This window comes from Perognathus longimembris, chromosome 20, assembly GCF_023159225.1.
Source record: "Perognathus longimembris pacificus isolate PPM17 chromosome 20, ASM2315922v1, whole genome shotgun sequence".
NCBI lineage: Eukaryota > Metazoa > Chordata > Mammalia > Rodentia > Heteromyidae > Perognathus > Perognathus longimembris.
Window position 1 is genome coordinate 1,161,839 of NC_063180.1, and position 27,273 is coordinate 1,189,111.

At 40.7% G+C, this 27,273-nt stretch overlaps 1 pseudogene; it reads left to right on the top strand.

Annotated features, from left to right (window-relative positions):
- Positions 1-271: 271 nt before the first annotated feature.
- Positions 272-26,604, top strand: LOC125338897 (annotated as a pseudogene).
- The last annotated feature ends 669 nt before the right edge of the window (positions 26,605-27,273 follow it).

Genomic DNA, 27,273 nt, shown 5'->3' on the forward strand with positions numbered 1-27,273 from the left:
AGAAGTGCTCAAGACATTCACCCAGATGGGTCTGATTGTCCTCCAGTGATGGGGAGCTAGGTGCGAGCAGTCCGTCGACCCTTCTCCTTTCTTGACCCGGCCCAGTTGGGGCATGCTTCCCCATCTCTTCTACAGGTTAGGAGAGCTCTGGGGGCTAAAGACCCTGACAACTGGCACCCAACATGGAGCCGAGTAAGCTTAGTTTTAAAAGTGAAGCTATAGGAGAGCCAAGTCAAGCGTGTTTGGAGAGATAAGGGTATCCCTGGAAAAGATGGGGCAATCTCAAACTCAGCATGATGATCCAGCACTTAGGGTGCAGTGGTTCATGCTTCAAAGCATGGGTTTAGACATCTCAGACGTCCAGGCCAAAAGGCACTGGAAGACCTGGACGCACGCTGCCCCTTGGTTTGCCGAAGCTAATCTCTTCAGCTGCACTGCTTGGGACCGCGTAGAACAAGTGGTGAGCAGGAGAGAAATTAACTTGGGAGAGGATCCCCCTCTCGGAGTTTACCTGACCCTATCCCCCTCAAGGCCTGTTTCTTCCCAGGCCCCCAATGCCTGGGGACATTAAAGGCCCTTTTAAGACTCTCATTCCTCCTGCTTCTTGGATGGAGGGGAGACAGCCCCCTGGATGCCAAGGAGAAAAAGTGCTTATTTGCTTAACATCTACTTTGAAGGTTTTCTTTTCTTGTTGTTGATGTTTGCTAAGTTTGGAGGTTCGGTTGAAGTCTGCTTGTTGTTGGCTAAATCCTAAGTTTTCTCTAGCATTGACCTTGTGGTGGACAAGGTGTTTTAGCAAGCCCCTCCCACCCATGCCCCAGGTAATGGGTGTGCCGAATTCCTGGAGGCTGGGCAGGGATGTGGAGACTCCAGCTCCCGGTAACCCTGCCCCCCACCCTTAAGTCTGCACTGTGGCCTTACAGTTCAATGTATCTTGCAATTCAAATGTGCCTTACAATTCAAATGCTGGAAGGTGAAAGTGTCTTGCTCTGACACTGCTGAGGCTCTGACCAGCTCCATCACCATTGTGTCTGTGTTCTGTTCATGTCTTGTCTTCCATCTCCTGGACCTTTTCTGGTCATAGCATGCTACTTCAGTCCCCCATTGGAGCTGAACTGGTTTCTCAAAATGTGGCTTCTTCATTTGCCAGATAATCTGTGAAAAATTTTGTTTCTTAGGAAAAGTTTTTGTTTCCTAACTGACCACATGGTTCTAAAATATGGGCAAAATAATATCATATTGCCAGTGGAATTCCAGAAAACTTACATGGACAATTCAAAAAAATTTATTTCTAAGTGTGCCCCAAAGCTTGTGCGCAACTGTCTGTATGTCTGTCTGTCTGTTGGTAAAACGTAAATACTGGCACCATCGTTTCAAAATTACTTTCTTTTGGCTACTATTTTAACTTGCTTTTAAGTCTTGTGTTAAACTGATCTTTGCAAACTGTGGGTGGAGTAACAGTAAACAGCTTGGAGGCAATCCTGACTCATCACAGAATCTAAGCCAAAAGAAAAAAAAAAAAAAAAGAACCCAGGTTTTAAACCCAAACTGATCATGTTTGGGTACAAGCAAATGTGTCTAAGAAAAACTACAAAAAGTTCAAATATGCAGCATGTGGTATAAGTATAATGATGTAAAATCAGTGTGTTATTTTTTATGTCTATCTATGCTAAAATTCAAGTGTACATCTGATCCTGACAATTCTTTGATATAGACTAAGATTTTATTTCTCCATTTTTCTCTCCTGTGCTCTCATAAATTGTATAGGATCAAGGGACCAGAGTCATTTTGGAATGAGTGAGCAAATGTGGCTACTAACCTCCATTTTCTTGATCCAGGATTGATATTTTGCTTTATGGATGCAGGTCATGTGTGCTAGCTGAGTGGAATGTGGCGGTCTGTGAAGCTGCCTCCATAGTCTCCTCCCAAACCAATATCTTTAACCAGTCTGTATAGAAATTTGCAGGCAACCGAGCAGGAGGTGTCCAACCCATCTCTCCTGCCTGCCTCCATCACACATGACAAATGAGGCCTGCTGATTCAGGATGGAAGACACAGCCACTTCTGATCCGCTGAAGCCGAGACTTTTACATTGTCCGGATCCTTTGACCACTTGATTGTTATTTATTTGTGCTCTCTTCTACCTGCCGGTAAGGTTAAATGATATGATATGATTTGATTTGATGGCACCTATACTTTGGTGTTGTTACAAACTATTAGGTGAGATTAACTGGTTAAGGCCTTGGCTTCACCTGCTTACAGAAGAACTGCTTCCGCTCTTTGACTCCTTAAGGGATAAAGCTCCCACTAATATTATTACAATGACTCCATCACATCAAGTAATATTTCAAAAAATTCAGACAGCCCTGAATATGGCACAATTGGCTCTCTATAGGCCCCAATGCCCCCTTTGTCTTTGGATCCTTCCAGGCTCAGCGTCATTACTCAGTTGGGCGAGCCTCTCCAATGGGTACATGCATCGGTAAGAGGGGCTCACAGGGCATACTCCCACCTAGAACAGCTAGCTGACCTGGTAATTAAGGGCAGGGATACTTCCCTGAGACATAATGGGTGAGATCCTGATGTGTTAGTTATTCCCTACCGGCTGTCAGATATTGAGAGGGTCAAAAGAAACCATAATCAGGTGTCTAATGCCTGAGAGGTTTTCATTTGGAGGTTGGACTGCCATTATGGTGCTTCAAAATGGGTAACCTCATTTTCAAGGTTACAGTGGACTCCCCCCATACTTTTCTCTACCAAACCCCTTATTAAAGCTGTAAATGTTTTCACTGATGGGGGAAAAGTGAGATCTGCCGCGGTGATATACTCCACCTACTCCCCTGCCAATAGAGAAGAGGGCACCCACTACCTTGAGCCAGTTACAGGGTCTGCACAGTTTAAGGAGCTATACGCAGTTTCCCTGGCAGTAACCCATATTCAAAAACCAATGAACCTGTTTTCTGATAGTTTGTATGTTGTCAATTTGTTACCAACTCTAATGTCATTGGTCAAGCTATAATCGAGAGGCATAATAAGACCCTAAAGGACCAATTAATAAAACAAAAAGGGGAAGCAACCCCCACAACCAATTAAGGACAGCCATGCTTACATTAAATATCTTTAATTTTTCCAAAGACCCATCTCTGACCGCTTTTCAGAGACATTGGTCAAATCAGACACCTTATTTAAATGTGTTAGTCCAGTGGGAGGACCACCTTACTGTATCATGGCAAGGTCCTGACCCCCTTATTATTGTGGGAAGGGCCTTTGGATGCATTTTCCCGATTGGGGAACCAAGCCCAATTTGGGTACCAGCTAGAGACCTAAAATACTGTTAACAAGAAAACTACCCAAGAGCACCCCTTCTTGAGGTATGATTCCTTGTTTGTTTCTCTCCAGGAATGAAAAGACCATGGTGGATTATTTCTGAAACTTGCCTGCGTGTATCAGCAATTGTGGGCAACAACGGAGTCAGCCAGCCTCCCTTCCTTCCAGTTGCTCAGCCCTAACCCCTGTTCAGGGGTATCCACCCCTACCCTTTCTCTACTAAATGTTACTTGCTTTGTTGGACTCTACCTCAACATCTATATGCCCCCGCCCCCAAATGGAGTGTTGTTTCTCTGTGGCGATACTGCCTACAGATTATTGTCAAAGAATTGGTATGGAGTTTGCACTATTGTTTCCCTTTTGCTGGACGTTGATGTCGTCCCCAATAATTAGTATTTACCTATCCCCACTGTCTGAGCTTAGGGATTGCTGTTGGGGTGGAAACAGGCATTGGGGGTCTTGGTAACTTGCTTCATGTTTACGATAACCTGCCTACTAATGATATACATCAAGTTGCTAGCAAGATCCTAGATCTCCAATCTCAACTCAACTCCTTGGCTGCCGTGGTCCTCCAGAAACACTGGGGCCTGGACTTGCTCACCCCCAGAGAAGGGGGACTCTCTCTGATTTATCTTGAGCCACGCTGAAACGGACTGTACTTCAAATTTTTATGGACTGGTCTAAGTGGGTGGCTCCCCTACCTTCTCCCCCTTGCAGGCCCCTTGGTTACCATGATTCCTGTTGGGGTTCAGCTTTGGCCTTGAGGGGGAAGGGCAGAGGAGAACGCTCCCGAGACGCTGCCCTTCCCCCAGCCCTGGGGGAAAGCGGAAGCACGCCACAATTCTCTGGGTCCGGAACCAGAAGAACTGGCTTTGCAACCAGCCCCCCAACTTTCTCGCCAGCCCATGTACCCCCCCATGCTCACGGGCTTTCCCCCTGGGGTGGTGCTAAGCAAGTGACGTTAGCTCATGAGGGGGTCCTATGACAAGCTTGCCAGTCTATTGCCAGCTCTTGGCCGATCACCCCCTTTTCTCGTCACCCCCTATTATATCAACTGCTAGCCACTCCCTTATTAATTCAGATTTGGTCTTGAAGCGTCTCTGGCTTTCTTCAAGGGTAAGGAGGGAGGATAAGCAATCTGGTACGGCTGCGTGCACCTGAGGTCTTTCCTGAGCCCCCCACTCCACTCTGGCCTTACCTGCAGGTCGGATGACCAGGGGAGAGGGAGGGAAAGGGAGCGATTAGAGTAGAGTAGAGCCTGACTCCCCCCCCCCCCCCCCCGTGCCAGGGGAGGCGACCCGAGCCCGGCAGATTCCTGTGTTTATATTTGGCCCTTGCATTGTTAATAGACTTCTCTAATTTCTTAAGAAATGAGCCAGAGCTATCCAGGTAATGGTGGTCCGACATGAACATGCTGCTTTTAGCCGATTGGGAACCCTATGAGGTTGGCCATGACCCCTACCAGGATGTACAGGCATGAGGCAAAAATAACAGGGCCTCCTCTTGAGTGTCAATTCCTCCCCCCACATCCTTCTACTGGGCTAGCAGGCCCTGCAGGTAGGATTGCGTGAAGATCTAGAGTGGTAGTCAATGCCGGGTAAGATCCTCAGAGGGGGACGACCTAAGAAAGGCACACTCTCGAATAGGGCAGCCACCTACTAATAAAACAAAAAGGGGGAGAAGTGGAACATGCCAGGGCATGTTACATCAGAAAGAGGCAACAAGCTGGCCCTGCCTGTTTCCAAGACGTGGGGCCACATGCAGCTATTACGCTGTAACCCAGAAAGGCAGTTTTAGCTGGCCCTGCCTCCCAGCCTTGGGACCAAGTGTGGCTAAGCTGGCACCTAGTGATGAACTCAGAGGTGATACTGTGGGCACTGATGTAGAATTAGACCGCCTCTAAGAATTGGTCCCTCGGCCCACCACCGTTGAGGGACAGCTCAGGCCTCCCTTCACAGTCCTTACTTAGGTGCGTGTACTCCCCTCCCCTTCCTGCTGCTCTCTGACCTATTTAAGAGCGGAGCTTATTTCAATAAAGCAAGACTTGTACAAGACATTCTCCTGGACTTGTCTGATTGACCTCCAGTGAAGGGGCTGGGTGCTGGAGGTCCATCGACCCTTCTCCTTTTTTGACCCGGCCTGGTTGGGGCGTGCTTCCCCATCTCTCCTGCCGGTCAGGAGAGAACTGGGGCCTAAAGACACCGAGAGCCAAGAGACATATGAAAAAGTGCTCTACATCCCTGGCCATAGAATAAATGCAATTCAAAACAACATTGAGATTCCATCTCACCCCAGTAAAAATGTCCTATATCAAGATAACTAACAACAACAAATGTTGGAGGGGATGTGGCCAAAAGGGAACCCTACTTCATTGTTGGTGGGAAGGTAAACTGGCTCAGCCACTCTGGCAGGCAGTATGGAGATTCCTCAGAATGCTAAACATAGAGCTCCCCTTTGACCTAGCAGCCCCATTTTTGGGAATCTGCCCAAAAGACCTCAAACAAGAACACACTAAAGCCACCAACACAACAGTGTTCATCACAGCACAATTTGTGATAGCGAATGTGGAACCAAACCACATGCCCCTCAGTAGATGAATGGATCAGGAAAATATATTAAGTATACACAATGGAATTTTATGCCTCTATAAGAAAGAATGACATTGCCCCATTTGTAAGGAAATGGAAGGACTTGGAAATAATTATACTAAGTGAAATGAGCCAGACCCAAAGAAACATGAACTTTATGGTGCTCCTCATAGGGAATAATTAGCACAGGTTTAGGCAAGTCACAGCAGAGAATCACAGGAGCCCAATAGCTATACCCTTATGAACACATAAGATGATGCTAAGTGAAATGAACTCCAAATTATGGAATCGAATGTTTTATCACTGTTGTAACTACGTTCAATGTGTAACTGGAGATTCTATTATTAATGATCTTCTTGTATCCCCTTCCTGTGATGTACCTGCACTATCTCTGTATCTTATCTGAGTACATTGGAAACCGTGCATACTGGTATTAGAACTAGGAAACTGAAAGGGAATACCAAAATCGAGAGACACAGGGTAAAAAAGAAAAACGACAACAAAAGCGATACTTGCAAAACTGTTTGGTATAAATGAACTGAACAACTCATGGGGGGGAAGGTAAAGGGGTGGGGGAGTGGGGAATAAGGGGCAGGTGACAAACAGTAAAAGAAATGTATACAGTTTGTAAAGTATGAAACTATACCTCTTTGTACATCACTTTGACAATAAAAATTAAAAAGAAAAGAAAAAAAAAAGAAAAATATCCACTTTAACAAATGGTGCTGGAAAAACTGGTTAAACATTTGCAAAAAAATAAAGTAGATCCTTATATATAACCCTGCATAAAAATCAATTCCAAATGGATCAAAGACCTCAAAATTAAAACCGATACCCTGAAAACCCTAAAAGAAGGAGAGGAGATACACTTGGGCTCCTTGGCACAGGACAAAACTTCCTTAACAAAGACCCAGAAATTCTACAAACCAAGGAAAGTATGGACAAATGGGACTGCATAAACTGCAGAGCTTCTGTAGGGAAAAGGACAGAACTTACAAGACAAAGAGAAAGCCCACAGATTCAGAAAATATCTTTACCAGCCATACCATGGAAAAAGGCCTCATATCTAAAATATATGCAGAACAAAAAAAAACAAATTCCTCCAAAACACAACCACAAAGAAACTAGAGCCCCCTCAATAAGTGGGTTAAAGACTTAAAAAGAGACTTCACTAATGGGGAAATGAGAATGCTTAAGATCCATATGAATAAGTGCTATACATCACTGGCTTTAAAAGAAATGGAAATCAAAACAACATTGAGATTCCACCTCACCCCAGTAAGAATGCCCTTTATCAAGAAAACTAACAATAACAAATGTGGGGGGGGATGTGGCCAAAAGGGAACCATACTTCATTGTTGGTGGGAATGTAAACTGGTTCAGCCACTCTGGAAAGTGGTATGGAGATTCCTCAGAAGGTTAAACATAGAGCTCCCCTATGACCCAGCAACCCCACTTTTGGGCATGTACCCAAAAGACCACAAACAAGAACACACTAAAGCCAGCAGCAGGGATGGGAATATGGCCTAGTGGCAAAAGTGCTTGCCTTGTATACATGAAACCCTAGGTTCGATTCCTCAGCACCACATATAAAGAAAAGTCCAGAAGTGGCACTGTGGCTCAAGTTGGCAGAGTGCCAGCCTTGAGCAAAAAGAAGCCAGGGACAGTGCTCAGGCCTTCAATTCATGCCCCAGGACTAACAAAAGAAAAGAAGTTTTAAATAAAAATAAGGCCACCAGCACAACAACGTCCATTGCAGCACAATTTGTCATAGCTAAAATATGGAACCAACCCAGATGCCCCTCATTAGACGAATAGATCAGGAAAATGTGGTACATATACACAATGGAATTTTATGCCTCTATCAGAAACAATGACATTGCCCCATTCGTAAGGAAATGGAAAGACTTGGAAAAAAATTAAGTGAAGTGAGCCAGGCCCAAAGAAACATGGACTCTATGGTCTCCCTCATAGGGACTAATTACCACAGATCTAGGGTACTCACAGCAGAGGATCACAAGAGCCTAATAGCTATGCCTCTATGAAGACATAAGATGATGCTAAGTCTAATGAACTCCATGTTATGGAAACGAATGTTATATCACTGTTTTAATCCCTTTCAACGTGCCATGTGAAACCATATCTTCTATTGTTGGTGATCCTTGTGTATCCCCTTACTGTGGTTGTACCTGAATTTCACTCTATCTCATCTGAGAATACTGGATACTGTATATACTGGTATTAGAACTAGCGAAGTGAAAGGGAATATCAAAATTGAGAGAGAAAGGATAAAAGGACAAACTACTCCAAAAGCAATATTTGCAAAACCATTTGGTGTAAACCCAACTGAACAAGTCATGGGGGAAGAGGGAAAGGCAGATGTACGAGGGGGGAATGAGGGAGGAGGTAACAAAAAGTACAAGAAATGTACCCGAGGCCTAACGTATGAAACTTTATCCTCTCTGTACATCAGTTTGACAAAAAAAGAAGAAAAAAATTAAATAAATAAATTTAAGAGAATAAAGAAAAAAAATTGACATAATTATTTTAAATATATTTTTGCTAATGACATGAAAATCAAATATAAAAGCACATGAACTACAATATTAAGGAATAATACATACATTCCTAAATATTTTTATTATGAACACATACTTTCCATAAACACATATTTTACTAAAGCTAAAGTAAAATGTTAATACACATAAAATACATAGCCTTAACAAAAACCAGGAGGAAAATTGGTAGCTTCAAAAGTGTTACAATTGTTATTAACACCATTTAGGTACATCATCTTTCAAATTAAATTCAATTTTTGTAAGATTACATAAAAAGAGGTGCTTTCATAATAATTAGTGAAGGGTTAAATGTTTAAAATTTCTGGGAGTTAAATACCAATAATGAATAAACATTACTATGACCAATTTTCTTCAACTCATGAATCTAAAAATTCATACACAAAAAATGCAAATAAATGTACAGAGATTTTGCTATGAGAATGTTTATGTGGATAATTAATGAAAGTGACAAATGGGAAGTAATTTAATTTTCTAAAATGCAGAGTTGATTGACTAAGTGAGAATACAAGCAAGATAATATAATAAATAATACACACAGACATGATATTGAAACCCTAGCAAGAGTGCATGTAAAGGATCCAATAGGAAACAAACCGGCATCCAATAAAATCTTAAAAATTTACCTGGGGCTGGGAATGTGGCTGAGCAGTAGAGTGCTTGCCTTGCATGCATGAAGCCCTGGATTTGATTCCACAACACCATGTAAAAAGAAAAAGCCACAAGTGGCACTGTGGCTCAAGTGATATAGTGCTAGCCTTGAGCAAAAGAAGCTCAGGGACAGTGCTCAGGCCCTGAGTTCCAACCCCAGTACTGTCAAAATAAAACACACTAAAAAAACCTGGCATGCTACATCCCTGCATTAATATATTGTAAAATATATGCTTCATAGGTAACTATTATGATATATAGTAAATATCATAACATGAATTGACTCTAAGTCAAATAAAGGAAAAATTTATTTATGCACATACATTTTGTATATGTTTCAGGAATAATATGCAATTATAAAATATGATAATTGACATTGCTGGTAATATTTATTTTGTGGTCTTATTTAATTCTGTTTTGCTTTCCTAATATTATTTGAATATTTCTCCATTTCTTCTTAGAAGTAATGTAAAGGCTGATGAGCATATGAAGAAGAGTTCAGAATTACTATTGAAAGTGAAGAAAATGAAGTTAATTACAAGTAAATATTCCACTATTTTCTTTAGTATTTTAGGGGATATAAACGTATGTGTATATGCATGCATAAAATACATTCATAGATAACACACACACACATATATATACACACATGTATATACATATATACATATATACACAGAAAGTGTCCCTACCTTTTGATGAGTCCAGCTATGATCCTTCAATTTTAGGATATTATACAAAGTGAAACAAATCCTCTAGAAATCATATGTTGCATTTGGGGTTCTTCTGAGCTGGCACTGTATGTCACGATGATCCTTGTGGAAACTAATTCGATTCAGTGAGCTTCTGCTCTGCCTCTTATCCCCACAGGGCCACAACCTTCACAGTGTGGAATGATGCTCAGCTAGACATTTAGAAGATCAGACATATTGTGTTTTTAATTCATGATGTTTTCAGTCATCAGTGGGGTTAACAAAACTTAACCCAACTGAAAAAAAAAACACACATTCATAATATGTATACAGTATACACTAGACTATAATTAAAATATTAGAGATTTTAATTTTATATTACACAATAATATAGCTATACACTATGCATATGACACTATATTATATGTATTGTATCTTATATATACTAAACCATGTTATAGCATATATATTATAGACTATATGTTATAAATATATGTATTATATTTTATATATACTAAATCATGTAATAGCATATATATTATAAACTATATGTCATAGATATGATTATAGTCTGTGTACTGAACTATCTATAGTATTTGTGTTATGTTTCTAAGACAAGAGTGCTTTGAGAGAGATGTTTATACAGATTTATGGGGAAAAAATAGCTTCTTTAACCCAACGATATGATTTCTCAGCATTTTTCTCTTCTTCCCACTTGTTTGATCTCCAGTTGCAGACTGGAAAGGAATGGAGTTTTCATTTTCACCAAGTTTTAATCATGGCTCAGCATTTTGTTAGTTATGTTGTGCAGATCACTTGACAGATCACTCAGTCTCTGTGTGACAAAAGTGGATGTGCTGAGCATTAGTCAAGGGTGAAGGAAGATGCCTGTGAGTGGCCCTGTGCAGGACCACATCTAAGTGGTATAGGACTCCTATTGTGTACTCCTGTGTTCATTAGCACTGCTGAGGAAATACTATCAGACATCTAGTCATTGGATAATACCGAACAGGTGAATAAATACACCGACAGCTCTTTCATAAATATGAGAAAACACTTGCAGTATGTCCGAGTATTCAACAAAACTATCTACGCATGTGTGTGGGATATGTGTGTGTAACCAAATATTAACCAGTAGTTATTACCGAGTAGTGAGATTATCCTTACATTTTCCTCTAACATGCTCAACAATGAGTAGAACTAAATGTATTGTAGAAAGAGGATATGTTTTAGTACTTTTTAGTATTGTTTAATTTAATCACAATATTAATTATTCATTTTCAGTATTTTATCTATATTCTTATATATGTACATTTTTACAGTTTAGATATGCATACTACACTATGCTCTTTTATTATCTTTCTTAACTTAGAATTTTTCATGTTGACTTTCAAGTTTTGCATTTATCATTTTAATGATCACATTATACCACTTTGGATAATATAAGACATTGACTTAACTTATGGAATAATAGGTTTAAATGTTTTCCCCATGATAATTTTGCCTTTAAAGTTATACTCTCAGGAAAATCGATGTACATTCAATTTATTTCACTTTGCCAGGCTGCTTCCTCAGAATAAATCTCTAGGAGTAGGTGTGTGATGTTAAATAAGGGCATTTTGTCCTGACTTTTATTGCTTACTATAATACTCCATGTTCAAGATAATTGCTCTGATTCACTACATTCCTGGTAAGGCAAAACTGTATTCAGATCTCTAGAGCCCTACTAAAGTTTAAATACCATAAGTATTTGTTTTTTTAAACAAATATGTATACTGCTTTTATATATTAAGAATTGTCCTAACAACACACATACTACCTGTGATGGTTAGTCTTGATCTCCCACTTGATTAGATTGAGAAGTATTTAGGAGATTAGTAAAGGAAGCCTCTGGCTCTCTGTGTTTACAGAAGGGATTAGGTAAGAGAGAAGGCCAGCTCTGAAAATGGGTGGTGCTGGCCCACGTGCCATGGGCTATAGATGGGATTTAAGGGAAAAAGAAGGAAGCCAGCTACCACAGGCTTTGTCCTTCTGCTTCCTGACAACTATGAAGGGAGCTGCTCTTGTACTTTCCCACCCTTCTCACCACGGTAGACCCAAACCTCTAAAATCATGAACTAAATGCAACCTTCCTCCTTTCAGGAGCTTTTTCAAGTAATTGGGCACAGCAGTATAAGGCTAATAAACACATTCTCTTAAAACTTTTAGCTAGCTTTTTGTAGGACTTGAATATTTGACCACAATTTTTAAATCTAATATACCTATTCCAATATTTTTATCCAAACTGTCCCTAAATTTATCCCTGTTGCATCTTCTATGCTCTTTAAAATTACTCGTGACAGTAAATATTAAAACATATGTTTCTGGATCCAATAAGAGATCACACAAGAGAATTACGTTTTCATTGCATCAGGCAAAACAGCATTCAGTTAGAGCATTTTTTCTGACTTATTATTGTTTAATATTTATTTTGTTTTGTTTTAGGAGGTACTAAGGTTTAAAATAAGGGCCTTGGGGCTGGGAATATGGCCTAGTGGCAAGAGTGCTTAACTCCTATGCATGAAGCCCTGGGTTCGATTCCCCAGCACCACATATATAGAAAACGGCTAGAAGTGGTACTGTGGCTCAAGTGGAAGCGTGCTAGCCTTGAGTGAAAAAGAAAAAAAAAAAAAACCAATCCAGGGACAATGCTCCAGCCCTGAATCCAAGACCCAGGACTGGCAAATAAATAAATAGATAAATAAATAAATAAATAAAATAAGGGCCTTGTGCTTCTTAGACAACTACTCTGCTACTTGAATTTTGCATGTTTTAGGCTTTTGCCTGGGTTGCTCAGGATTTTGATCCTTCTATCTATGTTTCTTGCAGAGCTGCAATCACAGTACTGCCATATCTGATTTAGTGGTTAAGATTGAGTCTTGCTAACTCTGACCTTGGCTGTCTTTGAATGATGATCCTTCCAATATCCACCTTCTGCATAGTTAGGATTACAGGTGTGAACCACTATACCTGACTTCACATTTTCTTTTTTTCTTTTTCATAGTTTTCCATAACTTTTAAATTTCTTTTTAAATTTTTATTTTATTTTCCCTAGGGGTTATATTTACATACATAAGGTAGTGAATACATTTCTGGTCAAACTTGTTACCTTCTCCATCACTGAAATATTTAGAACTGAACGCTGCCCTTTTTGGCCTGTGCTTTAAAATGTTCTCCTAAGGAAAATAAGTAAAAATTAAACAACAACAAAAAATCTAATCATAAAACAAAAGTAGGAAGTGTGTGACATTTATTTTGTATCTCATTGATGAGTCTGTACCTTATTACTTCCCCAGTCTTTCTTATGTTTCATGGTATTTATGTTTATTTTATATACAAATTCATAAGCATCTGAGTGCATGTTTAAAATATAATAGAATAAATGTGGACCTGTTGTCATATTTGTTGAGTAAGACACAATGATATGCTATTTCTTTCCAGTGCAAAAGCCTGATGTGTTAAGTTGTGCATTTTAATATTTTTGAGAAAAACAGATAAGGTGTAAGGTCTCCACATAATTCTTCCCTGGTCTTCAAAGGTGGATAGAGCAGTCCTCTCACCAGTGACCTTTGCACAATAAACTTGTTTGCTTTCCTGTCATTAGCATTCACTTTTTCTGTTTGTGATTCTGACAGCTATGAGGATTAAGTTCTGTCTCATCAGTTTGGACTTGGGCCCTGCTCTGTTTTGAACAAAAGGATCATGAGTTTTCTTCTGTAGTGATATGGTACAGCAGGCAGAGGGGAGAGTCTCTCACGAAACCTATCTTTAAAATACATTCCCTTTGTGGTGGTTTCCCTTTTTCATTTGCAAATAAAGTTGATGCCACTTGTTAGAAAGGATAATTTGGAGGCAAGGGGGAAATAGAAGAAGTCAACTCAATTCCTAAATCGATAAGAAACACCTTCTCTATGGTCAAGAGTTTAAGTATAACTACTTAGAAGTGTTACCTGACTCTGTCATTAGAAACTTCGGCAACTAATGAATGAACAGAGGATCAAAGACACAGTTAGGGTTTTCATAAGTGTGCATCTTTGGAAGAGAAGGGAAATGTCACCATGTTTATATTCTTGTGTGCATAGATAGTATCTCACATAACTTGTACTTGGAAGCTAAGAGCTCTTTAAGGAGGAAGGCAGGGTGGGTGTGCCTACTCAGGCTGTTTCGCCTGCCATGGATACTCACTGAGAGTCTGTTCCTCCACATTCCCTGCTGTCTGGACATTGCAGTGTTGCTTATTATCAGGTGGTTCAGAGTGATTGGTCTAACACTCACGGCGCTCTAGAGGACGAATGTTTTCCACCAGTCTCCTGGAAGGTTTTCAGCTGGGCCTGAGAATGTTACTGACATAACAAACTATCCAGGAGATAGGCTATCATGTGTAAAGAGGCATGCTTACTTGCTCTGTTTTTTTTTTCTTTTTTTTCATTTCTTTATTGTCAAACTGGTGTACAGAGAGGTTACACTTTCATATGTAAGGCAGTGAGTACATTTCTTATCCAACTTGTTACCTCTTATCTCCGCAACACCACCTTCCCCTCCCACATTTCCCTCCCCCCACCATGAGTTATACACCATATAGTTTTGTGAGTATTGCTATTGCACTGGTTTGTCTTTTTATCCTTTTTCTCTCTAGTTTGGTATTTCTTTTCCCTTCCCTAATTTCAATACATGTATATACAATATTTAGGGTACCAAAATCAGTTACAATGACATCAGGGGTAAAACCACAGGAAAGAAAGACAAAAGAAAAAGGGCATAATTTCGCATGGTATGTTGGAAATAACAACAACAATGATAAACTACTTGTTTCCACTTGTTGCCAACTTGAAGTTGGCAATATTGCCAAAGGCTATCAACAAATTCAATGTAATACCCATCAATATCACAATACCATTCATTAATGAAATAGAGGAAGCAATCCAAAAAATCATATGGAATAATAGGAGACCCCAAATAGCAAAACCAATCCTTAACAGGAATAACCGTGCTGGAGGAATTTCAATACCAAACTTCAAGCTGTATTACAAAGCTACAGTAATAAAAACAGCTTGGTATTGGGACAAAAACAGGCCTGAGGACCAATGGAACAGAACTGAAGACCCAGAAATGAACTCACAGACCTGTGGCCACTTAATCTTTGATAAAGGAGCTAAAAATGGATGGAAAAAGACAGCATCTTCAACAAATGGTGCTGGGAAAACTGGTTCAACACCTGTAACAAACTAAAACTAGATCCATATATGCCACACTTCACTAGATTCAATTCCAAATGGATCGAAGACCTTGAGGTAAAATCAGATACCCTGAAAACATTGTGAGAAGGAATAAGAGAAACATTTGGCTTCTTGGCACAGGTCAAAACTTTCTTAATAAAGGCCCCAAAACACAACAAATCAAAGAAAGGTTGGACAAACGGGATTGCATCTAACTGCAGAGCTTCTGCATGGCAAAGGACATAGCTGGGAAAATTACTATATGTTTTTAAGTGACAAATAAACCTACCAAAGGAAAGTCCTTTGAAAGTATTAAAACCTAAGTACTTTCCTCAGATACCTGTGGCAAAGGGACTATTAACACCTGTAGGAAAGTTCAAGGAAATACAAATTTCTTTTTAAACAAAATATGCTTGCACAGAACTTTTCCAGTCTCAATGCACTCCCTTACTCTTCTATTTTACTTTTGATGAACATAAACAAGCATGTATTTTGTGATTTTCCACACATACATGCAGCATGTACTAATGTAATTAAATATTTCTACATCCAAATTATCTTGATGGTAAGATTGTTCCCCAAATGTTTCTGGCATGAAAAGGACATCTTCCACATACACTGGTGCAACCTTTTTGCACCTGCTGTACCTATTTTTAGCCACTATAAAGAAAGAATCTTTAAGCCAAACTGACATATTTTGAGGTGGCATGTTTCTCCAGCACTCACTCTTTTTGGAATCCAGGCCTAAGTAAAGGGAATTATCTAAAGACATCAAATTGGATTTTAAATGCATGTACTGAACAAGTCCATCTGGCCTCCTAACTTGTTAAATATCTCCAGCAGATGAAAAAAAAAAAAAAGCTCAGGGTGGGTTACAAACTGAAAGAACTACATAAAGAGGAAAATGTTCAAGACATGTTTCCACTCTTCTGTTTCATCAAAGAATGCAAGACTACCATGAAACTCTTAAACCTTCTCACTGTAACCCCACAGTAGTTAATAGTCCTCAGTTTCTTCACATTTAAACTGAAATAGATATCATTGTGCCCTGAATTTATCTCTCCCGGATTCCTTTATTGGGATCCTAGCCTTCCAAAATGATTAAGTCAAGAGAGCAGGGTGATTATTATTGGAATTAATGGCTTTACGCAAGATAGTACTGAGATCTACCATGATCTTTCCACCACCATGGAAGAATACATTGGAAAATAATCATTTGTAAATCATGAAGCATGTCCTAAACTTGTCTGAGATTGTCCTGATTGGGAGTTGCCCAGGGTTAGTACTGTGTTCAACAAATATTCATTCATCTTAAACTGCCAGTGGCTAATGTTTCCCTTATAGACTCACTTACCAAAGGCTTGACACCCAGGGTGGCAGTATTCAGAGATGGAACCACTCAGATTGCATCATGAAGGCTCTGATCTCATCAACATATTAACTCGAGGATAAGTTAACCATTAATGGGCTATTCACAGGCAGGGCCTAGTTGTAGAAAGCTGGTCATTAGAACATGAATTTGAAGAGTATATTTTGTCCCCTGCACCTTCCTCTCTCTCCCTTTCTTTGCTTCCTAGAGACCAGGAGATGAGCACTCCTCTTCCACACACTTCTACTGTTATTTTGTTTTTCCACTGTGATTGAGTCAACTGACCACGGACAGAAACCTTTACAAGTGTGAGCCCAAACACAGTTTTACTTCATTAAGTTGATTTTCTCAGTTACTGTGACCCAGGGATGGGGGAGGGGGGAGGAGAAGGGGTAGCTAGATAGTTTATGGTATTTTGTTACAGGACTGCTAATGAATGTAAAAAATCATCTTACTTGACTACCTTCCTACATTGTTATTAGGCCCAAAATGAAGCAAAGTGGTTGATGTTAAAATTTGCAGAAAATGTAAAGTCACATCCCCACTTCTCAGAAGGCAGAGATTGGAAAGATTACAATTGAAAAATAGCCTAGGCAAATAAACATGGTAGATACATTGGTTTATTCATAAAAGCCCAACTAACAGGAGAGATATAGGTAATAACAGAAAAAAATTACTAATGTATAAAAGGGTGGGATCATGTCTCTAGTAATAGAGCACAAGGTCAGGCCCTGAGTTCAAACCAAAGTACTACCAAAATTTTAAAATAAAAAAAAAGGAAGGAAGTACTGAAGGAGGAAAGGAAGGGAAGGAGATAAAAGGAAAATATAAGGCCATTTATAAATTGAATTGCATTATTGTTAATATTGACCAGCCTAGATTTTTTCTTATAAACTATTTCAATTATAGTAATAGTTCTACTTTAAATATTGTCTTCTATTTTACATGTTATATATTCTGAGAATATGAGATAGATTATGCCACTTAGTTTGGACTTATTACTAATCCCATGAGTCTCTCTCTGTCTCTCTGTCTCTCTGTCTCTGTCTCTCTCTCTCTCTCTCTCTCTCTCTCTCTCTCTCTCTCTCTCTATATATATATATATATATATATATATATATATATATATATATATATATATTTTGCCAGTCATGGGGCTTGTACTCTGGGCCTAAGAACTGTGCCTGGCTTTCTTTTTGCTTAAGGTGAGCACTCTACCACTTGAGCTACAGTGCCATTTCAGGTTTTTTCTGTTTATGTGGAACTGAGGAATCAAACCCAGAGCTTCATGCATGCAAGGAAAGCACTCTACTACTCTACTACTCTACTACTAAGCCATATTTCCAGCCCTGAGTTTTAAAATATTACAAAGGGACACAACTCCTAGCTCAAGTTAACCAACCAACAATGATACTGTGATTAGTTGCCACTCATTTGATTGAACTAGGCTTTATAACTCAGGCTTTCCATGCCAAAAATAATGTAACCCCTTTCTGGACTTTAAAATGCTTTCTATTTTCAAGGGATTCTTGCATTTGTTGAACTGTCCCTGAATGTTCATTAATTTCAATGTGAGGTAAATGTCAACTTTAAAAAAAGGTGACTTAAATGCCAGGGTACCATAAGAGTATTAAAATAAAGACTGCTCATGATTTGATGAGCTTAATGGACCTTTATTTCATATGCAGACAGGAGGCCATGGCTCACTTGTCCTTATTTCCCAGGCCAGGGGGACCTGAGCCTTCCTCAGAATGTAGGTCACTGCATGTAAGAAGAAGCCATTGAGTGATGAGTTACAAAATGAGATACCATTATTATTTGAAATGTTAATCATGCACATGCAAAACACTTGGGCCACTTCCCAAATTAATGTAATTCCAGCTTTATAGGAAGTAGTATGATACAATAGGAGTGGTAAGATAGCAAATAGGAAATGAGGATATTGAACTATTTCTCTCCTCCTTGTAACAATATCCTGGTAACTCAGAATATGTAATTTATATCCTTAAGCATTTCCTTAAGCATATTTTCTTCTCTTCTGAAAATCAATACTGACAAAGATAGAAAATGGGAAGTGTTTAAAAAAAAATCAAACTACATCTCAATCATTTATCCATCCATTGTTTCAAAAATATCAGAATAGAGGAGAAAGATGGCGCCGACACGGTAGGGAGGCACCCCTACTCGCTCCAACTGAATAGCGAGCTGGGAACTCCAACACCCAACACCCCATCATGAACCCAGCAAAACCAGCAGCCAGAAGCAGTGTAGATACGCAGGAAAACAAAAAGGAATAAAAAAGAAGATCCGAAAACCTACATGGAGCCAGAGAATCTCTGGGGCACCCTCCTCCCACCAGCCGACCCTGGCCCGAACAGGGCCAGGCTGGGAAAGGGGAACCCAGCGATCAGCAGACAGGCTGCTGGGAGCAGAGAATTCAGATAGCGGGAGACCCCATGGTCACTAGGGAGGGTGCGGGCCAAGACACGATGGCAGGGACGAGAAGTTTGGATCCACACCGGGTTCAGACGAATGGCAGCTGGGGAACCCAGAGCAGCAGAAGGAGGGAACCGGGGATGCCACCACAACACTTCGCCACCCACTGAATGACCAACAACTGCGCAGGACACACACACACAGGATCAGTGAGTCCCCCATTACCCCCTCACCCAACGGAAGACCAGCTATCAGAGACCCAAGCCCTACAAAGAAGCTAGATCTCCCTCCCTACCCCTCCCCACCCCGAGGGAACAAAGAAACCCCCAAATCAGGCGGGAAGTTTCCATCAGATGCTGGGAAGTCAGTTTAGCAGGGGAAGGGCGGAGAAGCCCCAAGGCAACACAGGATCCAGATCTGGCCAAATCGGCCCTGCCCCCTTCCCAACAGGGGCCGGGGGATGGCCGGCAATGCAAGCCCCACCCGAGGCGCCTGGACCTCGAGGACTCTTACAACTCAAATCACAGGCGCTGGTGGCAATACCGGCACAGCAAGGACACCTGGGCCTGATCACGTCCCCCCCTCGCAGCGGAGGCAAGGTCTGAGGGTGCTAACCCACGCCCAGACAGTTGATCCCACTGGGCTCCACTCATACCACCCCCCTCCAACGGACTCGTGGGAGGGCGCAAACACAACCCAACAACCCGGGGCTCACTCTGGGAGGCGTACCCCCCTAAAGTGGATGGGGCCACAGCGCCAGCGCCTGTTGTAGCGGGTGCACAGCGCACAGGTGGGCTGGGTCCCCAGCGACAGCGCCCACTCTGGTAGGCGTACCTCCCACAGGTGGGCAGAGCAAAAGTGGAAGCACCTGCTCTGGTAGATGAGCCTACACAGGAGGGAGGGCAGAGCTACAAACCAAACCTGAGAAGCTATCCTCAGATCTCCAGATGCTCAAATCACAAAGAAACATAACACAGTTCATCACAGAGCAAGCCAACTCGCCAGCTCCAAAAAGCAGCACTACTGAAGAGGAGATGGAGAATAAAAAAGCAAATGAGGCCATGTTAACAGGAATGATTGAAAGTGTCAGGAATGAAATCAGAAAACAATTCTAGGACTTTAGAGCAGAAATCTTGAAAGACACCCAGGAAGCCAAGAAAGAAATGGAAGCAAAAATGGATACAATGCAAGCCTCCTTTAAAGAAATGGAAGCAAAAATGGATACAATGCAAGCCTTCTTTAAAGAAAATCTTCACAGCCTGAGAATTGAAATGCATGAAAAAATAGATTTAAAATACAACTCTTTAAAGGAAGAAATTTCCACGATCAGAGATGATATGACAACCATAAATAGTTCTCTGACATCCATAAACTCGGCAATTGAAACCATAACACAAAGAGTGGACCCTATGGAATCCAGAATCTCTCGCCTGGACGATGAAGCAGCTGACAACAACCAGAAAATGACCACACTCCAAGAAAAGTTGAAGCTTCAGGGCAGACTAATCCAGGAACTAATGGACAAAGACAAGAGATATAATCTGCGCATAATTGGAATAGAAGAAGGAGCCGAATATCAGAACAGAGGGCTTAATCATGTTCTCAATAAAGTTATTGCAGAAAACTTCCCCAATCTCACAGGGGACCCCATCCAGGTAACCGAACCCTATAGGACACCTGGCAGGCTAGACCCCAGAAAAGCCACCCCAAGGCACATAATATTCAAGACTTCAGACCTCAAGATTAAAGAGAAAATTCTGAATTCAGCCAAAGCGAAGAAAGAAACTTTCTACAATGGGAAGAGGATTTGAATAACAGCTGATCTATCCACACAAACTTATCGAGCACGAAGTGAGTGGAAGAACACCATCCAAGTACTTCAGGTTAACAATATGCAACCTCGGATCAAATATCCAGCGAAATTGGAGTTCACATTCGAAGGGAAAACCAGATCTTTCCACACCAAAGAGGAGCGAAAGGAGTATGTGAATAAAAAACCAGCCCTACAGCGAATACTAAGAGGGGAGCCCCACCCAACAGAGATCGTATAAGACACACAGACAGAATCAGTAAGAAACTACAATAGCCAAAGTCCAACAGAAAGAACAGCTCACTAAAGACAAGAAAAAAAAAGAGGAAAAAACAGCCCAACAAGAAAATGGAAGGAGAAAAAAACACCCTTATCCTTGATCTCTTTAAATATAAATGGTTTAAACTCTCTGATAAAGAGGAGCAGATTGGCAGGATGGATCCAAAAACAAAAAGTTGACATCTGTTGCCTACAAGAGACCCACCTTACAGCAAGAGACAAAAACAAGCTCTGAATGAAAAGATGGAGCAAGATCTACCAAGCAAATGCACCTACCAAAATGGCAGGTGTAACCAGCCTGATCTCAGACAAGCTGGACTTTTCATTAAAATCAACTCAAAAAGACAAAGAAAGACACTACATTTTAATACAAGGAAAAATCCAGAATCAAGATATCACGGTGACAAATGTATACTCACCAAACAAAAGAGGCCCTACATATGTCAAGCAAATTCTCACAGAATTACAGAACAAGATAGACGCAAACACAATCATAGTGGGTGACCTTAATACCCCACTCTCTCCAAGAGACAGATCCAACACCCAGAGGATTAGCAAGGGAGCTGAGGACCTAAGTAACACCATATCCCAAATGGATCTGACAGACCTATACAGAATCTTCCACACTACAGAGACCAAATACACCTTCTTTTCAGCAGCACATGGATCATATTCCAAAATAGACCATGTCATAGCCCACACAAAGAACCTCAGCAAATACAAAAGTATTGACGTCATCCCATGTATTATATCTAATCACAGTGGATTAAAGGTAACCCTCAACAACAAAGGATACCACAGAGACTATACACACTCTTGGAGGCTAAACCCCACACTGCTATTCAACACTTGGGCCACAGACCAAATTAACGATGAAATCAACGAATTCATAAGCCACAATGACAATGAAAACACATCACAAAGGAACCTATGGGACACAGCTAAGGCAGTACTGAGGGGCAAGATCATTGCCCTCAGCACTCACATTAAAAGAATGGAAGCAGAGCCGGTGAATAACCTCATGATGAAACTAAAACAACTGGAGAAATAAGAAATTACAGAATCTAAAACGACTAGGAGGGGAGAGATCACCATGATTAAAGAAAAGATAAATCTGATTGAAAATAGAAAGACCATTCAACAAATAAATAAGACTAAAAGCTGGTTCTTTGAGAAAATAAACAAAATTGACAGACCCCTTGCAAGACTTACAAAAAAAAGAAGAGACTCATATACGTAAAATCAAGGACTCCACTGGAAAAATTACAACAAGTACACACGATATTCAAACAATCATAAGGAGCTATTTCCAAAACCTCTACTCAGTAAAAAACAATAATTTTACAGAAATGGATCAATTCTTAGAGAAGTACAAACTGCCCAAACTGAACCAAGAAGAAATAAACCAACTAAATAAACCAGTAACTTACAGTGAGATACAGGAGGTAATCAAGAACCTCCCAACAAAGAAAAGCCCAGGCCCTGATGGATTCACCAATGAATTCTACAAAACCTTTAGTGAGGAGCTAATACCAATACTCCTCAAACTCTTCCGCGAAATAGAAACAGAAGGAGAAATCCCAAACTCATTCTACGAAGCTAATATCATACTCATTCCCAAACCATGCAAAGACCCCCCCCCAAAAAAGAGAACAACAGACCAATAACACTAATGAACACAAAGGCAAAGCTCCGCAATAAAATATTAGCTAACAGGATCCAGAAACTGATCAAGAAAATCATACGTCATGACCAAATAGGCTTCATCCCACAGTCACAAGGATGGTTCAACATCCGTAAATCAATCAACGTAATTCACCACATAAACAGATCTAAAATTAAGAATTACATTGTTATCTCAGTCAATGCCCAAAAAGCCTTTGACAAAATACAACATCCATACCTATTAAAAGCTTTGGAGAGAACAGGAATAGATGGAACATTCATCAAAACAATAAAAGCCATATACAACAGACCAACTGCTAACATCATATTAAATGGAGAGAAACTTAAATCATTCCCCCTAAACTCAGGAACAAGACAAGGATGCCCACTCTCCCCACTTATTTTCAACATAGTGCTGGAATACCTAGCCATAGCAATAAGGCAAGAGGAGGACATCAAAGGGATCCACATCGGCAAGGAAGAAATCAAGTTATCCCTATTCGCAGACGACATGATCTTATATTTGAAGGACCCAAAAAACTCAGTTCCCAAACTCCTACACTTAATAAACCAATTTGGCAAAGTAGCAGGATACAAAATCAATCCACAAAAGTCAGCAGCTTTTCTGTACACCAGCAATATACAAACAGAAAAGGAAATTATGGAAACAATTCCATTTACAGTAGCCAAAAAAATAAAGTACCTAGTGATCATCCTAACGAAGGACGTGACGGACATATTTAATGAAAACTATAAAAATCTAATAAGGGAAATCAAAGAAGACACAAGGAGATGGAAAGACCTCCCATGCTCATGGGTAGGCAGAATCAATATAGTGAAAATGGCCATATTGCCCAAATTGTTATGCAAATTCAATGCAATACCTATCAAAATCCCAGTCACATTCTTCACTGAAATAGAGAAACCAATCCATAAATTCATATGCAACAGCAAAAAACCTAGAATTGCCAAAGCAAATCTAGGCAAAAAAAGCAGTGCAGGAGGTAACACAATACCAGCCTTCAAGCTCTACTACAAGGCCATCATAACAAAAACAGCATGGTATTGTTATAAAAACAAATCGGAAGACCAATGGATTAGAATTGAAGACCCAGAAATAAAACTGCACTCTTACAGCCAACTGATATTCGACAAAGGAGCTAAAGACATACAATGGAATAAACATAGCCTCTTCAATACTGGTGCTGGGAGAACTGGGCAGCCATATGCAGAAAACTCAAAGTAGACCCAAGCCTATCACCATGCACCAAGATCAACTCAAAATGGATCAAGGACCTCAATATCAGACCTGAATCCTTGAAACTACTGAAGGACAGAGTAGGGAAGACACTAGAACTTATAGGCACAGGAAGGAACTTCCTGAATAGAGTCCCAGGGGCACAACAAATAGGGGAAAGACTCAACAAATGGGACTACTACAAATTAAAAAGTTTCTGCACAGCTAAGGTCATAGCCACCAAAATAGAAAGACAGCCAATGATATGGGAAAGGATATTTACCAGCACAGCAACAGACAAAGACCTGATATCTATCATCTACACAGAACTCAAAAACCTAAGCCCCCCCCAAGCCCAATAAACCTATTAGGAAATGGGCAAAGGAGCTAAAGAGACGACTTTACAAGAGAAGATATAAAAATGGCAAAGAAACACATGCGGAAATGCTCAACATCCCTGCTAGTAAAGGATATGCAAATAAAAACAACCCTGAGATACCACCTCACCCCAGTTAGAATGGCCTATACTCTGAACTCAGGCAACAACGAATGCTGGAGGGGGTGTGGGGAAAGAGGAACCCTTCTCCATTGTTGGTGGGAGTGCAAATTAGTACAACCACTTTGGAGAACAGTATGGAGGTTTCTCAAAAATCTCAATATAGACCTACCCTATGACCCAGCCTTACCACTCCTAGGCATCTATCCTAAACAGCAAACCCCAAGTTTTCAAAAAGACATTTGTACTTCCATGTTTATTGCGGCACAATTCACAATAGCCAAAATATGGAAACCACCCAGATGCCCCTCCACAGATGAATGGATCCAAAAAATATGGTACTTATACACAATGGAATACTACATAGCGATTTGGAATGGTGAAATATTGTTATTCGCAGGGAAATGGTCAGAACTCGAACAAATAATGTTGAGTGAGACAAGCCTAGAACACAGAAAACAAAGGGGAATGATCTCCCTGACATATGACTGTTAACAAAGGGAGACGGAAAGACAGTAGAGACCAAGTCTGTGAAACCAAAAACTGCTAGTCAAATAGTATTCCCCACAGGATTGGGGCAGCAACCCAACAGTATGTAACTAAAACCAAACAATTACTCAACATATAAAGTGCAAAAATTGACCTCTCAGGGGAATACAATAGCCCAAAATCTATGTATGTATGTTCATCTAAGACTACTGTCGAAATATGGTCTAATATTGACATTACATTTAAAGCCCTAGGTGAACTTTCTTGGGCGTGGCCACGTGGCTACTGTATAGGTTTTTGATACAATGTATATTGTATATATGTCTACCTGACCTAGAGAAGAGATAGAAAAACAGGGCGTAAGATATCACAAGAAATGTACACACTGCCCTACTATGTAACTGTACCTTTTTGCACAACACCTTGTCAAAAAATTTGTTTTCAGTAAATAAATAAGTAAATAAAAAGAAAAAAAATCCCTTTTTTTGTATGGGGAGCTGGAAATGTTTTCTCTTTTTCCACTATCATACAAAAAACAAAATCTTGCTACAACAACAACAACACACACAAGAAAAACAAATAAACAAATAAACAAAAACACACACACAAAAAAAAAACCATGAGCTGGAAACAGTGATGCATATCTGGAATCCCAGCATTCCAGAGACTGGGACATGGCTAGGAGAGTGGCTTAGTGATAGAGTGCTTGCCTAGTATGCATGAAGCACTGAGTTCAATTCCTCAGTACCACATAAACAGAAACAGCCAGAAGTAGTGCTGTGGCTCAAGTAGTAGAGGGCCAGCCTTGAGCAGTAGAAGCTCAAGGGCAATGCCCAGGCCCTGAGTTCAAGCCCCAGATTGGCAAAAAATAAAATAATGGGGGGGGGGGGCTCACCCATCTTGTCAAATGGCCTTGGTAGATCCAGCTGCAATGGCAAAGGGTGATCCTCCATAAGCAGCTGAAAATGCCTCATGCAATTAACCAGTTTACCCAGGCCTTGGACCTCCAGACAGCTACACAGATATTTCAGGTAGCCCACAAGTACAGGACAGAGAAAAAGCAGCAGAAGAAGCAGAGACTGTTGACCCAAGCTGAGGAAAAAGCTGCTGGTCCCCACAAAGAGACCTTCATCCCTTCAAGCAGGCTTGGTTAACATGTTGGGGGAGAAAAAGAAGGCTCTGCTCACGGTGATGGCACATTACATGGACTGCACTGAACTGGTTGTATCCATGTCTGCCGTGTGCTGCAAGATGGGCATTCTCTTCTGCATCAAGGGGAGGCCCAGGCTGGGGTGCCTCATCCACCAGAAGACACGCACCAGTGTTGCCTTCACTCTAAGTGGGAAGACAAAGGATCTCTGGCTCAGCTGGTGGAGGCTACCAGGACCAGTTACAATGAAAGATATGATGAGATCCGTCATCACTGGGGAGGCAGTGTCCTGGGTCCAAAATCTGTGGTTCTAATTGCCAAGGTGGAAAAGGGGGAGGTTGGCTGGGAATATGGCCTAGTGGTAAAGTGCTCACCTCGTATACATGAAGCCCTGGGTTCGATTCCTCAGCACCTCATATATAGAAAAAGCCAGAAGTGGCGTTGTGGCTCAAGTGGTAGAGTGCTAGACTTGAGCAAAAAGAAGCCAGGGACAGTGCTCAGGGTCCATGCCCCAGGACTGGCAAAAAAAATCCAAAACAAAACAAAAGGAGAAGCCTAAAGAGCTGGCCACCAAGCTGGGTTAAGTATGCTGACTTCTCTGTACATTAAGATAATAAAAATCCTTCTTCCAGGAAAAAAAAATATATCAGAATAAAAACCATGATGAAAGCATTCCAGGAGTTGAGTGTTTGTGACTCATACCTGTAATTCTAGGTACTTAGGAGGCTCTGACTTGGAGGATCACTTTTTAAAGCTAGCCAGGGAAGAAAAGTCTGGGACAGTCTATCTCTAATTAAGCAGCAAATTCAAGCTTGAGCTGTGGCTCAAGTAGTAGAGTGTTAGCTCTGAGAAAAAAATCTGAATGACAACACAAGGTCCTGAATTCTAGCCCAAGTAACAGCAAACAAACAAAAACAAATACCTCCCTGCCTCACTTTCCTCTAAATAAAACCAAAGCAAAACACATCAGAATACCATATAAATAGGCTTTAACTATTTCTGCATTAAATTCACATGCTAAAATATTTTACACTTCCAGTTGTCTATGGCTCACGTTTTGTCATCCCAGCTACTTAGGAGGCTGAGATCTAAGGATCACAGTTCCAACCCAGTGTGCGCAAGAAAGTCTGTGAGACTCTTATCTCTAATTAACTACCAAAAAGCTGGAAGTGGAGTTATGACACAAATGGTATACTTCTAACATTCAGCATAAAATGGTCAGGGGCAGCACCTAGGCCCCGAGTTTAAACCCT